The sequence below is a fragment of the Cyprinodon tularosa genome, unplaced genomic scaffold, assembly GCF_016077235.1.
Source record: "Cyprinodon tularosa strain WSP-4 unplaced genomic scaffold, ASM1607723v1 ctg395, whole genome shotgun sequence".
Lineage (NCBI taxonomy): Eukaryota > Metazoa > Chordata > Actinopteri > Cyprinodontiformes > Cyprinodontidae > Cyprinodon > Cyprinodon tularosa.
This window is the reverse complement of record NW_024039113.1, coordinates 358534-375000: the sequence shown is the minus strand read 5'-3', so window position 1 is coordinate 375000 and position 16467 is coordinate 358534. Positions and strand designations below refer to the sequence as shown.

Below are 16467 nucleotides of genomic sequence, written 5' to 3'. Positions count from 1 at the left end.
AAAGACTCAAATGTATAAAACAAGGGACTGTGACAGTAGCTTTATAAGCCAGCTGCCTGGAATAAAGGAACTCTTTGTGTTGGTTTGTCCTTGAAAGGCAGCGCTGGTTAAAAATTACGTATTTTTATCAGTGTGTGTCTCTGAGAGAGACTGTTTGGGTAAATATCTTCTAAAGACGGTCCACATGTCCTTGGCCCAGTCACATTTGACAGATCATCAGATGCACAATCCACCTCACATAGGAAAGAGCTAATATTTGCCCCATCCATCAGAGTGCTGCTGCAGCCGTAATATTAGAGAACGTGTTTAGAAGGTAAGAAAAGGACACAGACATCTGGAGTTAGTGCCAATAGCTTTGATGTCATTCAGACAATACGCAGGTTTGCACATAATCAGTGTCTGGCTTCATCGTAACTGTTCACTCTATAAAACAAACTAAAGTCATTTTAACATTAAGCAGAGTCTTATCAACTTCATTCATCTGAGCTTTCCAGTTAGGAGTGTTTTTAACGGAAACGTGGAGCAGAATTAGACACAATAGCATCTTTATAATGAAGTCAAAAAAATGTTTCCCCTAAATTCACCTACTGGTGGACCTGCACATCATTTTCTGCTGATTAGCAACCTGACTTTAAAGTTTTGAAATCCACTGCAGAGCTCAAAGGCAGCCAAAAAAGTAATAGAGGAAAGGAAGAGTGCAAATTCTCAACTCTGCAGACGTCAGAAATCACTGGCAGAGGAGAGCAGAGGGGCACCGGTGCTGAACCACACTCTGTAACTACAGAAAGTTGTTGTTCCTGGTTATTATATTAATAACTGACAGGCTGAGCTGAATGCTATTAGCAGAGTGGAAGATTCATTTTTCTTTTACTAAACCTCAGCCTTTAATATACTTCCTAATGTAACATTTCCATCTGAAGTGATAAGAAATCAGAGCTTTTTTTTCCTGATTGGGCTAACAGAGTCATAGCATTCTTAAGCTCTAAATTCATGTCCTGCTTTCTGCTTTAAAGAAAACAACCAAGGTCACTGATACCAGCAGCTGCAACAGCCCTAATTACACCACCTCATGGTCTGTCATACTGCCACAAAGTAACTCAGTTCATCTTCCCCTTTTTTTAGGTTAATCACTGCATATTTCTCTATGTGGGAAAGAAAAGGAGGCTTTCAGTGTAACCCAGATATGAGCATGCACAGCTGCAGAGGCAGGCACGCGGAAAACTAGAGTTACATCCCTCTGAGCTGCAGCGGGAGAGCTAAAAAAAAAAAATGTGTCACAAGAGACGACCTCTAACCCAGGAGTCTGGACTTTGTGCTTTTGTTTACCTCTATCTTAAAGTGGGAGTTTTCAAATGGTAAACTACAGCAAAGAGTGGACCACCAAAGAGGTTTTTCTCTTATAATTTGATAGAAAAATTTGGCCCAAAAGCACATATCCTAAACCACAATAGCTTTCCTTTCAGTTAGGGTTGCCAAATTGAAGATTTAAAAAGGGACACTTCTTAGCCGAATATTGCCTCCCACCCTAACGACATCCATTTATTTTAGCGTTTCCTTGTGTGTGTGAAATGATCTTGCAAACACTTAAATGAAACCTGAATTGAATTAGACACCAAATTTTGGTTCTTAAAATGGGATAGCTCATCTTTTTAAACGAAAAATAGAAACCCGCCTTTTGGTGTCCCTCCGTCTCAAGGCTCGACTCTTTTCAGATGGTTAAGTTACATCCACACAGAGCAGAGGACGCATTCCCACAGAAATGGTTTTAGGATAAAGATGAAAAATTATAACATATAAATTACTTTTGCCTTTATTATGAGCTGCTATGTCGAACTAAGAAGTCTGTCTGACGATGAGTTAATTAGAGTTAAAAGAAAACCAGTATTAACCTGGTTTGTTAAACCAAAACTTTGGGGACTTGTTTTGTATATTCAAATGTCATATAGAACAAGTTCTCTTGTTTCCCAGAGTGGAGATAACAAGATCATAAACATGATTTTTTTTATGACTTATACATAAGTTTTTATGTTGTTTATGTAAAAACTGAACCTGTAGAGTAGAGATGAGGTAAGGTGATTTATGGTGAGATAAAAATGATCCTCTGACACAAAGCTGCCAACTATTTATCATAGCTGAATGCTCCACACCACTCTATAGAAGCTTTTGTAAATTCTAGGTCTGGTGCCATTTATTCTGAGAATCGACGTGTTCTAACAAGAAACAACATGAATAAACAGCTTTCTATTTGTCATTTTAAATGATGTAATGGTTTTTTGTTAAGTTGTAGTAAACAATTTCATGGGACAGCAGTAATTAATGAAGCGCAGATCATAGATCATTTAGGGTCTTCCTGCTGAGACTGAAAAACAATGCCACATTATTGACTCTTTTTACGTTGAAACGACTGCAAAAATGATCTAAAGCAGCAGAATGAGAGAATAGAAATGATAGAAAAGAATAGAGAGAATAGAATGATGAAAAGTTATCTCTATGTCCTCCAGCAGTCTAAACCTATAGCAGCACAAATGCAGAAAATAGCTCAGGGTAAACTACGTATTTTGGATGAGGTATAAGAATGGTAGCGACGCAGTGCGGCTAAGGTAGAAAGCGCTGTTAACGCAGTTTGTGAGCCAGACAGTGAACCTCTGTTCTGTTGAGGTCAGGACTGTGTGCTGGTAAACTTTCTCTACACTCTAAACTTTATCCACATGGAGGTGAACGACACACCTAAACAACAAAGCTTGTACTAACAGGAAGTCTCACTCTAACATGAATTTGATGTTGTGTTTTTTGTTTATCCAATGAGGTCACTCACATGGGGTGATTTTACTCCGATAAAACTAGTGATACTTTCTACAGGACGGTAAAACTACTTCTTAACGTATATTTAGTTTAAAAGGTTTCTTAAGTAAATTTAACTAATTACTACACTGGAATAAGTAAACATTTCTTAAAATAAGTGCATTTACACTTAATTTGCGTCGGTAGGGTGGCCGACCCAGGTTTGAATCTTGTCTGTGGTCCTTTGCCGCATTTCTCTTCCCCTCTCTCATACCCCCTTTCCTGTCAGCCTACTGTCCAAAAAATGAGCCACTAGTGCCGTAAAAACTCAAAACAATAAAATAAAATGAAAAAAAATAATAATAATTACGTAGGTAAATAAGCCAATGCAATTTGGATTTTTTTTGCTTAAAATACGATAATTAGTTACTGTATTATGCAGTTGAAATAAGGCAATTCAAGTTTTTTTTCTTATTCTAAATGTGTAATGTCTTTTTCCCTTCGCAAAGTAGAAGAAGCCAAGAAATAATTTGCTTATTTTAAGAAAAATCGACTTAGATTTCAGTTTAAAGGAAATGCCTAAAGTTTCTGAAACATATAAACAGAATCCTCATACATATGCTGTTAACAGGCATTCAGTTCAATTCAATTATACTTTATTAATTCCTGAAGTGAAATAAAGCAACCAAAAAAGAACTGAAACATAACATTGCTGAGGACAATCACAGCTTTCATTTAGTGTCTCTTCATTTAAGAGCTGCAACACAGCGTTGATAACTAACAAGCAGCTGTTGATTTACTTTATCCAAACCTTACTACATCAACTTTAACACTTGAATGGACGTCCAGCAATACACAGACAGGTTAGTCCAAGTCAGACAGCTCTGTTCTGTTATCTACTTCTGCAGCAAGATGCATGGCTGTAAAACAGAATTACAGATGTGATATTGGCTGTGTGACTTTATGACATGTGAGTGAGCCGCCCCAGCGCTTATATAAGTACTTTATCTAATGTGGATGAATCCTTTCTTCTCGCTTTGAAAGGAAGCTTTCTCTCTGTGGCTGAAAAAAAATAAATAAATCCACTGAATAAAGTTTAAAGAGAAAGTCTTGTGATTTGCACAGAGGCGTAACAAAATCTGTGGTTACCATCGTTCTAAACGAGTACATGACTGAAGATCTTTGAACTAATAATGGTGGGGGAGTGTTTGGGTTGTCTCCAGCAGTTCAGCGAATGATATCAGGGCAATCAGGGTTAAAGAAGGCTTTAACTATAAAATATTGGTTGATGCTGCACACTCACTCTTTCCAATCTAATGGAGGGAATGGAAAATAAGTTTCTCAGGGGTTCTGTGTTGACAGTCCTGCGACAGGGAAAGGTAATTGTTTGACCTGCACAATGGAGAGGGGGTTTCAGGAGGAGGAAAAGCAGTCCGAGCCATACGGTTTGCATTAGAAGATAAGATCATATGGGTTACGGCTGTTATCTGCTAGGAAAACTCAAGCTCAAGAGACAGGATGCTCAGACGGACACAAAACTCTCAGAAGAAAAAAAAAACACCATCTTCCTCTAAATGTCAACACACTATAACACAGTATATATTCAGATATGTTGGAAAAATAAATCAACAGCTAGAACTTTTATGATGAGTCACATGCAGACATGGGCCCATAACCTTCAGTAAGATACCATGGTAACACAAATATTTAGAGGAAAGTTTTAAATTGAACTGTCTAACATGATCTAATAGATTATATCAGGTACTCATGTTCCCAGATTAAAATCTGTCCAACACTGTATTTCTCTACCAGGTAACAGAGGGAAAACTGAAGGTCTTTACTTTAATCCAGGTGACCAACAATGGGCATCAATCTGAGAAAGCTTGGATTACTCCGAGACTTCCTCTGGCCTTCATAAAGTCAAGTTTACAATGCGGAAAGAAATAGGGTGGAAAAATTCAGGGGTTTTAAAACAGTAACTTATTAAAACCTTGGCAAACCAATAACCAGCCAATGACTCTTCAGGACAGATGCAAAGATTTATTATAAAAATATTAGCCAATCTACTTTACTCTGCAAATGCTGATTTACTATGACAAATCAGTGCAACTGTACTTAAAAGTATTCAGACACTTTTATGTATCTTATATGTCCTTTGGATTGCGTATTTATATTGCGTATACATATTTCTTCTGACTAGAGGAAACATTACGGTTTTGTAGCAGCCTGGTCAACATCCTGATTTAATCAGCCACAGTGATGATAAAGAGACCAAAATGAGACAGACAGATCACAGAAGTCATAATGACCACTGAAGGTGCTTCTCTATCAGAGTCACATTTACCGTTTGACTCATAAATGTATCTGTACCCTGATTCAAACATTAGTAGTTTGTAGATGATTTACTGCAATGTTTTGTTTTTTCATGACCTTGAAAGCTTGTTGCAGGACTTTATACTAAAGTTCTTATTTCTCCCATGCATGGCTCTACAGGCAAGCTGCAACTCTCTTTTCCCTTCTGTGTGGTGACAAACCCACTCTAATTGTATTACCAGCACCTAAAGAGCTGGATTGAGAAGTTTAATGTCTTACTCCTGTTAAATGTAATGTGATTAGAACTGAGCGCCTCTGCGACGTGAAAAATGCTTTTTTCTAAATTATGATTATATTACAAACACAATTAATTGTCCAGCCCAAGTATAAACATATTCTTTAACAGAACGCCACCTTAGCCTGTACAGAATTAGGGAAACATACCAATGTGGTCTATTTAATACTAAGTATTTCAACTTATTTTTCTAGGAACTACATGGATCTGGTTGTGCTGTTGAGTCTCAAATCCAAAATTATTTTAAATTGGCGATATATAAACAAACAAACAGATTTCTGTCACAGAGGAGGTGGTTTGACAGGAGCCAAATTGAGACAAAAGCTTGAACTGGTTACTTGAATGTTTAATAATAAAAAGGGTAACAGAAGCAAAAATCCGAAAATATAAATCCACAAAAATCCAAAAAATGCTGAAAACCAAGAATACTCACAACAAGAAGGGGACAAAGTAATGACGACAAACTAGCAAAGAGTGACTGAACAGGAGGCGATTATACGGGAGAGAAACAAAGAGCAGGCTAATTAGCAGATTGGGAGCAGGTGTGAACAGAGGCAAGAAGGGAGCTAGAGAAAAGGAGACTGATACAAAAGGGCAAACAAGAAATATCTCAGAACCACAGTCCAAAAACATGATTGTTAGGTTAATTGGCTTCTTTAAATTCTCCTTAGGTGTGAGTGTGTGTGTGAATGGATATTTGTCTCTGTGTTGCCCTGCGATGGACTGGCGACCTGTCCAGGGTGTACCCGGCTTCCCGCCCGTGGACAGCTGGAGATAGGCACCAGCACCCTCGCGACCCCGCTTGGGATTAAGCGTTTCAGAAAGTGGAAAATGGATAAAATACAATCAAAAATCAAAATACCTAGAACACAAGAATCGAAATAAGACCAATGACTCAAAATAAAGCTTGGACAAAACCAAAACCAACTTCAAGGTAAAACTACATTCTGAATTCAACCAGTGTTACCAGTAGCAAGGTGAACCAAATTTGTAAACCCTTATTTTAACTTTTGCTGCACACTGCTGGCCAGCAGACCTGCAGAGTGTTTTTTTCCCCTTAATTACAAGAAAAGCTAAATTGGTGTCATCTAAAGGACATCTCTTTACTGCTGCTTTTATTTTGGATTTTAAAAGGCGATAGGTACTTGGAAACTAAAGCTAAATTTTGTTTATATTTTAATAATATTATAAAAGTCATATTCAACATGTTACTTTTGCAAAATAAATAGTTGAAGTTTATTTTTCTTAGTTTTCATCTCCCAGCAGCCATGCAAACACTAAACTAACTTAAATGAATATCAATGGCACATTTAAATCTAATAAAATTAAGCTTTACGCAGAGAAAAGATGGAAAACTGTTATTTTTCTGTTTAGACTTTTTTCATAAAAAGGGTCAGAAGAGTCCAGCTCCGCTTTTTTTTTTTTTTTTTTTTTCTTTATCTGTCGCTTTGACGTTTCGGGTGTTTATGCGATAATAACTCAGTCTAATTACAGCCGCTTGTATCTTTTTTTCCTTCATTCAAAGGGTCAGCTGGATGTAGAAAGCTTTCTGCTCACATAGTTTTACTTCAACATCTCGATGACCAAATATGGTCACATGGGAACAACTTTAACGGCCCATACCAAGCTCTTTAAAAAAAGCACCTTTCCCACGTTTCTAAAATAATTATAACGGTTTTGTTTTTTCAGTCCGCTGTGTTAAACTTCCTGCCGCAGCTCGTCCGTTACGGTTCAAAGATGTGTCGTTTCTTTTACCTCCTTGTTTTTCCATACATCCATGATTGCTGAAGACATTTTCAGATTATAATCCCGTCCCGACGCTTAAATCCCGTTCGTCTACTTGAAACTTTTGGCTGGCTGCTCCGGATACCTGCCCTCCCCAGTAAACTCTGTCTCATGTGTTTCCAACATAAACCGATAAACGCCAAAAAAAAAAAAAAAAAAAGAAAGGAGGAAAGGGAAGAAAAAACCCTTCCAGCCTCCTCACTCTGCTCACTCAGAAAGCAGAGGCAGGACTTGTTGCTATGGGAACGGGTTTTTTGCCCCCCCTCCCCCAGATTTCCTGGGATTTACCCCCCTTCTCTGCCCTCCTCCTTCAGACAGGCATTCAGCTCCTCTGCGCCTTGTTTATTGTCCTGCTAAACTGAGGGGTGCGGATGAATATTCAGGAGTTGAGGGCTGAGGATGGAATGAAACCGGTGGACATTCCACAGTTATCAGCAGACAAAGAGGTCTTTCAGGAAGCCAGAGGTGGATGTCCACTGTCGCCTTGTGCATGTTGAAGATGAGACACTGCAGCAAAGGCAAGTCTATTTGAAGTGAACTGAAGATATGACATTTTTTGATTATCTAAATGAAGTTGACTTACAATAATCGCAAATGTCACATAAATGAAAAGCCTAATCACTAAAAATTGAAATGCAAAACAAACATAATGGATGTCCTAAATTGTATTTCCCTGCTCTGCATTACTTTAACCTCATCTCTCAGAAAGTTCATTACACCTAAACATGTTCCATTTGGGAAATCGGAATTAATCAGCTATATCTATATAAAAAAAAGAGGCATATATTTAGTCATTAGGGTTACTTATTATAAAAATAAATGAATAAATCAAATAAAAATGCCATATGGGAAATTACCCAGGGCAGCATGAGGAAGGGGACCACCCCTAGAGTGTTAATTCAAATATAGCTGTTTTAATCAAGCACTTTTAATGCAATACTTCAAAATGTGAATAAAAAACATTGATAAATGCTTATGCTTAACAACATACAATCCACACGTGTTCAGCACAAACTATAAACTGACATCACCAAACTAGAAAAGGAAGTAGAAAACACAGCTGTTTACAACTTTTTCAATGTCTTCATATGATCCAAGAACAACAGCTAGTTCTTTCTATAATCTGTAAATAGTGGCAATACTTATAGGCTCAATCTCAAGAGGTCTCTAGATGTTTACATTTGTGAACCGTCATCACTTGCCATGTTTCTCCACATTGTCTGCATAGATCCATGCGAAGGAGCACTGAAGCTCAAAAAGGTGTGAAGGGCTGGTTATACTCCCCCAGCAGTGTGTCGCTGTGAGCTTGTCGCAGATATTTTTGATTTATGCCCAATATTGAAGAGTGGTCTGCACTGTTTATTCCACGCCACTACGCAAGAGGCACAAACTATTCTCATTATGAGTGTGTATGAAATCGTACGAAAAGTGATGCACCGTAATTTCGTACATTTTGGACGTTTTTTTCGTCGTATGCGCATGCGCATCTGACGCACCATTCACGAATATAGAATATAAATTACAATTAGCCCTAACCCTGACCCTACACCTAACCCTAAGATATAACACAGCAAGCAACGTAGTTAGACATGAATAAGTGATGATTGCACTGTTTTTCCCAGTTTTACGTCCGTCCGCGGATCTGCTTTTTTTTCTGTCTGCCTGCGCATGCGCACTGATGTGGTTTTTTGAGGAAAAACGTCCAAAACGTACAAAATAGTGTCTATTGCAACACATTAGCCCAGCATAACATCAAGGTGTGACTACATTACGCTGGTTAATTTGCACACATCTAAATCTTCTCTTCTTTTTTTTTTACATTTAAAATAACACTCAAAAATTGTTTGAGAATTAGATGAAAACATGGTTATGTATCCATATTTCTACTGGGCTCCACATGATGCACAAAAACATCTGTATTATATTTATGGTTGCTTTTTTCATCTGGCTTATTAATTCAAAGACCACAATGACATCTGGAGAGGGAAGTTGCTCCATGCTCCTACTGTTGGAAGCACTTCAAGCTTTCAGTGTGTTGAGATGAGAAAATCTGGTTTAGTGCAGATAGAGTCTCTGCATAGTGCAGCATGGGATAAAACATTTGTTTAAATTCTGGAGCAGCGATACCGCTTTGATGTATTACGTCTCTAACTTTCTTGACTTCTCTAAACATTAGTAACAGGCTTTTTTTTACATGAATATACAATAGTGTTGGCAACAATTTCATTAGTGTACGAAAATAAAGGGATTCTTTATCAAACGCCAAATATCTTAGATAAGCAATACTGGCACTAATAGCATATGCATAATATGTCTTTTTTTTTTTTTTTAAACAAGCCAACAGTTTATGACAGATACTTTAAATGTGTCAAACAAGTATTATTTAAGTTGTGCTATAGCTTGAGGTTGCCTTAAGGACTTCAGTCCAGCATTAGTTGCCTTTCCAGTTTATGTTTCTAACTTGGACGTTGGGATTTCTCATTTATTCGTGCAAATCAAGCACAAGATTGGTGCCAGCACTTATGGTGTTCTCTCAGGGTTTTTTTCACCGAACATTGATTCATGTATTTGAGGTTTATTTACCAATATCAAATTTTATTTTATTTTTTTTTTATCTAATTAGCCACAGGGTCCGTGTTATGTGTTTTAGTTAATTAACAAGAAAAACATTGGAGTTAAGCCAAGCTTTTGATAAAATTATGATACTGATTATAGTTCATTTACAACAGCATCAAGAAATGACTGACCTGAAAATGCAGCATGTATCTACTGAAGTGTTCTCATACAGAGATACAGAGTTTGGAAACAGAGATATATTTTATTATCTCAACACTTCTTATATTGTGCTGCCACTGATGGGAGTACACATAAAGTCAGCTAACAAATACTTTTGTATAACCAAAGTCTCCACAAAGAAACAAATTAATGACCATATTCACCAATAAAATACAACATTTAGCACTTTGTACACTGCAAAACATTGAAATCTAAATAAGTAATGTTTTCTTAAAATAGATGCTGTTTGTCTTGAATTTAGGAGGTTGTTGGGAGCTGGAGAAGTTCCACCTTTCTCCAGCAGAGTCCGCCGTGGATCCTCTGAGAGAGCCTCCTGCACAGCTGCAGCTCGTCTAGATCATCAGAGGATCCACTACTTAAGCTGTCTTCAGACCTTGCCTCAACGCCGCAGTGTTGTTCCAGTTGGTCAGCGCTTAAGCCAAGATCCTCAGAGTAAATCTATGACTTTTGAATCCAGCTTGGATTCTAACCCCTGTGTCTGTTTTCCAGGAAACCTGTGCCTCCTCTGTGAAAGCTCTGGAAGAGCTAACCTGCCGAGCCGACCCTCTGAGCCAAACCCGATGATTCACAGAGAACCTCCAAGCAGCTCTGGACTTGAGCTGGGTAACCCAAAGCCAAGGTCTGTTCTAAGTAGACGTGAGACGCTGAAGCAGCTACGGACTCTGCTGATGAACTCTTCTCCAGAACCAACAGTGACTCTCCCAAAGCTAACCTCAAGAACCCTCAAGGTACAATCAGTAGACTTCTGGAAATCAAACCTCTGTTGGCAACGCTAACTGAACTGTCTCTCACACAGACTCCGGTGAACCAGAATCCAGGCCCCGAACCTGAACCAGAATATTCAGTGTGTTTGTACAAAATAAAACTGTTAAACTTTCATCCTTGTGTCCGTCAGTGGTGTTCTGCATTCTTGGGTCGCTTTCAGTGAACCCATCATGACAGAACACTGCGGCCAAACTCAAGGCCCAGCAGAACATCTCCGTCAACTATTGGAGGAACGGGATGCCCAAATCCACAGACAAGTTCCAGCTCTGAGTGAGTTAAACTCCCGTATAGAATACCAAGACCATGTTGTCCGAAACTTCACCAGTCGTTTAAACAATGCTAACGCTACACCAGTTCCACAACCATTTCCGGGTCCAATTCCACCTCCGAGGTCACCGGCAGTGACGTCATCTGAGTTCCCCCCTAGTCTTCCAGAAAGATTTTCTGGTAACATGAAAGAATGCAAAGGATTTTTATTTCAGTGTCGTTCGATTTTTATGAACTCCCCTGGCAGCTTTCCCACGGACTACAAGAAAATAACCTTTATTCTCTCTCAGCTAACAGGAAGAGCCTTGGAGTGGGCTCAGGCAAGATTTGCCACCGACGATAGCTTAAACTGCTTTTACTCTGACTTCATTTCTGAATTTAACCAGGTATTCAACCAAGAAACAGACCAAACTATTGATTCTAGAGCTCTTTTCAATCTTAAACAGGGAAACTCTTCGGTGGCTGAATTTTCTATTGACTTCCGGGTTAAAGCGGCAGCTTCCGGATGGAACCAGAGCGCCTTAAAGGGAGGCTTTTTCATGGCATTAAACGAGCACATTAAAGATGAACTCGCAACCCTCGACGAACCTGCTACCCTCGAAGATTTAATTCGCCTCTCCATCAGATAATAGAATTCGAGCCAGAAACTGTTCTAAGAAGCAGGGTACACTTTCTTCTGCCTCACATAACGTGACTGTTTGTTCTCCCTCTACAGAGCAGCTGCCCATTCAGAGGCCTAAGCCCCAGTCTCTACCGTTGCCTGTTCAGGCCTCTCATTCGGGTGAAAAGGATGTCGAACCCATGCAGGTGGGACACACCAGGCTCACTCCAGAGGAGAGACAAAGGTGTATTCTAAGCAAACTATGTATCTACTGTGGTGAGAGTGGACACTTCATTGCCTCCTGCCCGGCTAAATCAAAATCCTGGGCCCGCCAGAGGATCTGAGGAGTCTGGCGGGCCAATTAAACACTAAGAAATCTCCTCGTCTGTTGCTGCCTGCCACACTTTTCTGTGCTAACCAGAGCCTCTCCTTCTCTGCATTCATCGACTCAGGTTGTGAATGTAACCTTATCGATTCAAACCTCGTCCAGCAACTCCAAATTGAAACTATTCCTCTGGCTCAGCCTCTCTGTGTATCCGCTATTGACGGAAGAAGACTTCATCAAGTTACCCACCAAACTCAGCCCCTCGAGCTACTTCTGTCAGGTAACCACCGAGAGACTATAACATTTTTTGTTTTTCCCTCTGCATGTTCTCCGCTGGTGCTCGGTTTCGAATGGTTGGAGAAGCATAATCCTCACATTAACTGGACTAAACGTCACCTGGAATCATGGTCCATCTCATGCCACGAGACATGCCTTCGTTCTGCTGCCCCCTTGTTGGGGTCTCCTAGAGGTGGGGGGGAGATGGACTCTCCTGACCTTTCTTCAGTTCCCTCTGAGTACCATGATCTTGCCCCTGTCTTCAGTAAGGTCAGTGCGACGTCCCTACCTCCACACAGACCATACGATTGTGCCATTGAACTTCTACCTGGTGCTCCTTTACCTAGCAGTAGATTGTATAACATTTCTAAGCCCGAGAGAGAAACAATGGAAAAGTACATCAACGAATCACTAGCTGCTGGAATAATTCGCCCTTCATCTTCTCCATTGGGCGCCGGGTTCTTCTTCGTGGGAAAAAAGGATGGTTCCCTGAGACCTTGTATTGACTATCGAGGTTTGAACCAGATCACTATTAAAAATAAATACAAACTGCCACTTCTCGCCTCTGCTTTTGAGCCCGTACAGGGGGCTACTGTATTTTCTAAACTGGATTTAAGAAACGCTTATCATCTCCTTAGGATCCGTGAAGGCGACGAGTGGAAAACTGCCTTCAAAACACCCTTGGGCCAATTCGAATACCTAGTTATGCCCTTTGGTCTAACCAACGCTCCAGCCTGCTTCCAGGCCCTCGTTAACGATGTTCTAAGAGACTTTCTCAACGTATTTGTTTTTGTGTACATTGATGACATTCTCATTTACTCCAAGGACCTCGATGAACATAAAAGACAAGTCCGTCTTGTTTTACAGAGACTGCTTGAAAATAAACTGTTCGTGAAAGCCGAGAAGTGCGAATTTCATCAACCATCAGTCACCTTTTTGGGGTTTGTGCTCGAGGGCGGCCAGGTTAAACCATCTGAGGACAAGATTAAGGCAGTTTTAGACTGGCCAGTTCCAGAGAACCGCAAACAACTTCAAAGGTTTTTGGGTTTTGCTAACTTCTATCGTCGGTTTATCAGAAACTACAGCCAGACCGCCCTTCCTTTAACTTCTCTGACCTCTGTAAAACGCAGTTTTCAGTGGACTCCCGAGGCTCAAGCAGCATTTGAAAAATTAAAGTCATTGTTTTCCAGAGCACCAGTCCTCATGCAACCTGATCCAGCTAAGCAATTCATCCTAGAGGTGGATGCTTCTGATTCCGGTGTTGGAGCAGTCCTTTCCCAGAGACTAGAATCTGATCAGAAGATACACCCCTGTGCTTTCTTCTCCCGTAGGCTTTCTTCCGCTGAGCAGAACTATGATGTGGGTGACCGAGAACTCCTGGCCATTAAACTGGCACTGGAGGAATGGAGGCATTGGCTGGAGGGAGCTGAGCACCCGGTTCTTGTTTGGACTGACCACAAGAACCTGGCTTACATCCAGTCAACAAAACAAGCTAATCCTCGCCAATCCAGGTGGTCAATCTTCTTTTCTCGGTTCAATCTAATCATCTCCTACAGACCCGGATCCAAGAACGTGAAGCCCGATTCTCTCTCTCGTCTCTACTCCGTCGATCATCCCGAGACACCTGAACCTGTCCTTCCGGCTTCATGTACAGTGGGAATGGTCAACTGGGAGATAACTGACCTCATCAACTCAGCCCTGGCCACTGAACCCGATCCAGGTAACGGTCCACCTAATCGTACATATGTTCCATCTTCTGTCAGGTCCCGTCTCATCCAGTGGATGCATGCCGCCAAATTCTCTGCTCATCTAGGAGTCAGTAGAACAGTAGCTCTCATCTCCAGACGCTTCTGGTGGCCCACTCTCCACAGGGACGTAAAGGAGTATGTGTTTGCTTGTCCCACATGTGCCCGTAACAAAGCCTCACACCAACCTCCTTCTGGCCTGCTTCAACCACTTCCTGTTCCCTCGCGTCCCTGGTCCCATATCGCCATTGATTTCGTCACCGGTCTCCCTATCTCCCGAGGTATGTCCACCATATTCACTATTGTTGACCGCTTCTCGAAGTCCTGCCATCTTATTCCCCTCAGAAAACTTCCCACGGCCTTCCAGACCGCCCAGCTTCTCATCAAGCATGTATTTCGGTTACACGGCATTCCCCAAGAGATCCTCTCGGACAGAGGCCCGCAGTTCATCTCCCAGGTCTGGAAGGCTTTCTGTTCTGCTCTCGGCTGCAAACCCTCTCTCACCTCTGGTTACCACCCCCAATCGAATGGTCAGACTGAACGCATGAATCAGCAATTGGAATCCACCCTTCGCTGCCTCACGTCCAACAACCCCTTGGATTGGAGCCAATTTCTGCCATGGATAGAATACGCCCATAACTCCCTCAGATCTGCATCCACTGGTCAATCCCCATTTCAGGTCAGTCTCGGCTATCAACCACCTCTTTTTCCCGCAGACGAGAGAGAGATTTCGGTGCAGTCCGTCAACCATCATATCCGCCGTTGCCAAAGGATCTGGAGGGAAACCAACGCCACTCTCAACCAGTCTTCAGAAGCGACTAAGCGCTTCGCCGACGCCCGGAGACGTCCCGCCCCCGAGTACACCGAAGGCCAGGAGGTATGGCTGTCCACTCGAGACATCCCCCTCAAGGGGATGTCTCGAAAACTCTCCCCTAGATTCATCGGACCCTACAGGATCACTCGAGTCATCAACCCCTCAGCCGTCCGTCTCCAGTTACCTCAGTCCTTCCGGATCCACCCCACCTTCCACGTGTCCCAGATCAAGCCTGTCTCCTCGAGCCCTCTGTGCCCTCCGCCCGACTCCCCACCACCCGCCATGGAGGTCGATGGACATCCGGCCTTCACGGTTCGCCGCATCGTGGACTCCCGTCGACGAGGTCGCGGATGGCAGTACCTCGTCGACTGGGAGGGCTACGGACCGGAGGATCGCCAGTGGGTTCCGGGCTCGTACATCCTCGATCCAGCCCTTATCGAGGAGTACGAGCGCTCCTGCCCATCAACCTCTTCCGGACCGCCAAGGGGCGGTCGTTGAGGGGGGGGTACTGTTGGGAGCTGGAGAAGTTCCACCTTTCTCCAGCAGAGTCCGCCGTGGATCCTCTGAGAGAGCCTCCTGCACAGCTGCAGCTCGTCTAGATCATCAGAGGATCCACTACTTAAGCTGTCAGACCTTGCCTCAACGCCGCAGTGTTGTTCCAGTTGGTCAGCGCTTAAGCCAAGATCCTCAGAGTAAATCTATGACTTTTGAATCCAGCTTGGATTCTAACCCCTGTGTCTGTTTTCCAGGAAACCTGTGCCTCCTCTGTGAAAGCTCTGGAAGAGCTAACCTGCAGAGCCGACCCTCTGAGCCAAACCCGAAGATTCACAGAGAACCTCCAAGCAGCTCTGGACTTGAGCTGGGTAACCCAAAGCCAAGGTCTGTTCTAAGTAGACGTGAGACGCTGAAGCAGCTACGGACTCTGCTGATGAACTCTTCTCCAGAACCAACAGTGACTCTCCCAAAGCTAACCTCAAGAACCCTCAAGGTACAATCAGTAGACTTCTGGAAATCAAACCTCTGTTGGCAACGCTAACTGAACTGTCTCTCACACAGACTCCGGTGAACCAGAATCCAGGCCCCGAACCTGAACCAGAATATTCAGTGTGTTTGTACAAAATAAAACTGTTAAACTTTCATCCTTGTGTCCGTCAGAGGTGTTCTGCATTCTTGGGTCGCTTTCAGTGAACCCATCATGACAGAGGTAGGTGAGACACTTTGCCAATGGAACAAGACAATTTACATTTTAAATAAGAAAAAGCATTGTATTGTCTTATTACACGTCCATATTATCTAATTATCTTATTTTAAGAGTAAAAATACTCATTCCATTGGCAAATCATCCCAATTAACTACTAAAATTAAGGGTAAATACACTTGATTTAGGGCATCTGAACTTATTTCTAAATCATTTTTGCAGTGTAGATATGATGCAGAACTACCGATTTCACATAGAAGCACAAAAATGACAGTAACTACACTAATTTCATAAGAGATACTATGTGTACTCTGGTTCTTTGTTGATCCAGATCCAGTCATATTTATGTTTGACTTTTTATCAATGGCTCATAAAGCAAGTTTTCAATCTATTTTAGGAACAGACGGCAGATCACTGAAATGAAATTGCTGAAATATCCTCAGAATCAGCAACAGCAGTGATATTCTGTGTATACATCAGTGCAATCAAATAACACACTGAAAACT

General features: G+C 41.6%; 1 protein-coding gene across 3 annotated transcripts in view; it reads right to left on the bottom strand.

The window, feature by feature from the left end:
* The window catches only part of dennd2b (DENN domain containing 2B), an 82308-nt gene that overhangs the window by 59254 nt on the left and 6587 nt on the right, over positions 1-16467 (bottom strand). Inside the window, exon 1 of one of the 3 annotated variants that reach the window (XM_038297730.1) lies at positions 7145-7316. The exons of 1 other annotated variant lie outside the window; for it this stretch is intronic. The gene's annotated coding sequence lies outside the window, so the exon portion shown is untranslated. Of the gene's footprint in view, positions 1-7144; positions 7317-16467 lie in introns of those variants that run through there. One more of the 3 variants, XM_038297732.1, reaches the window with a different exon arrangement.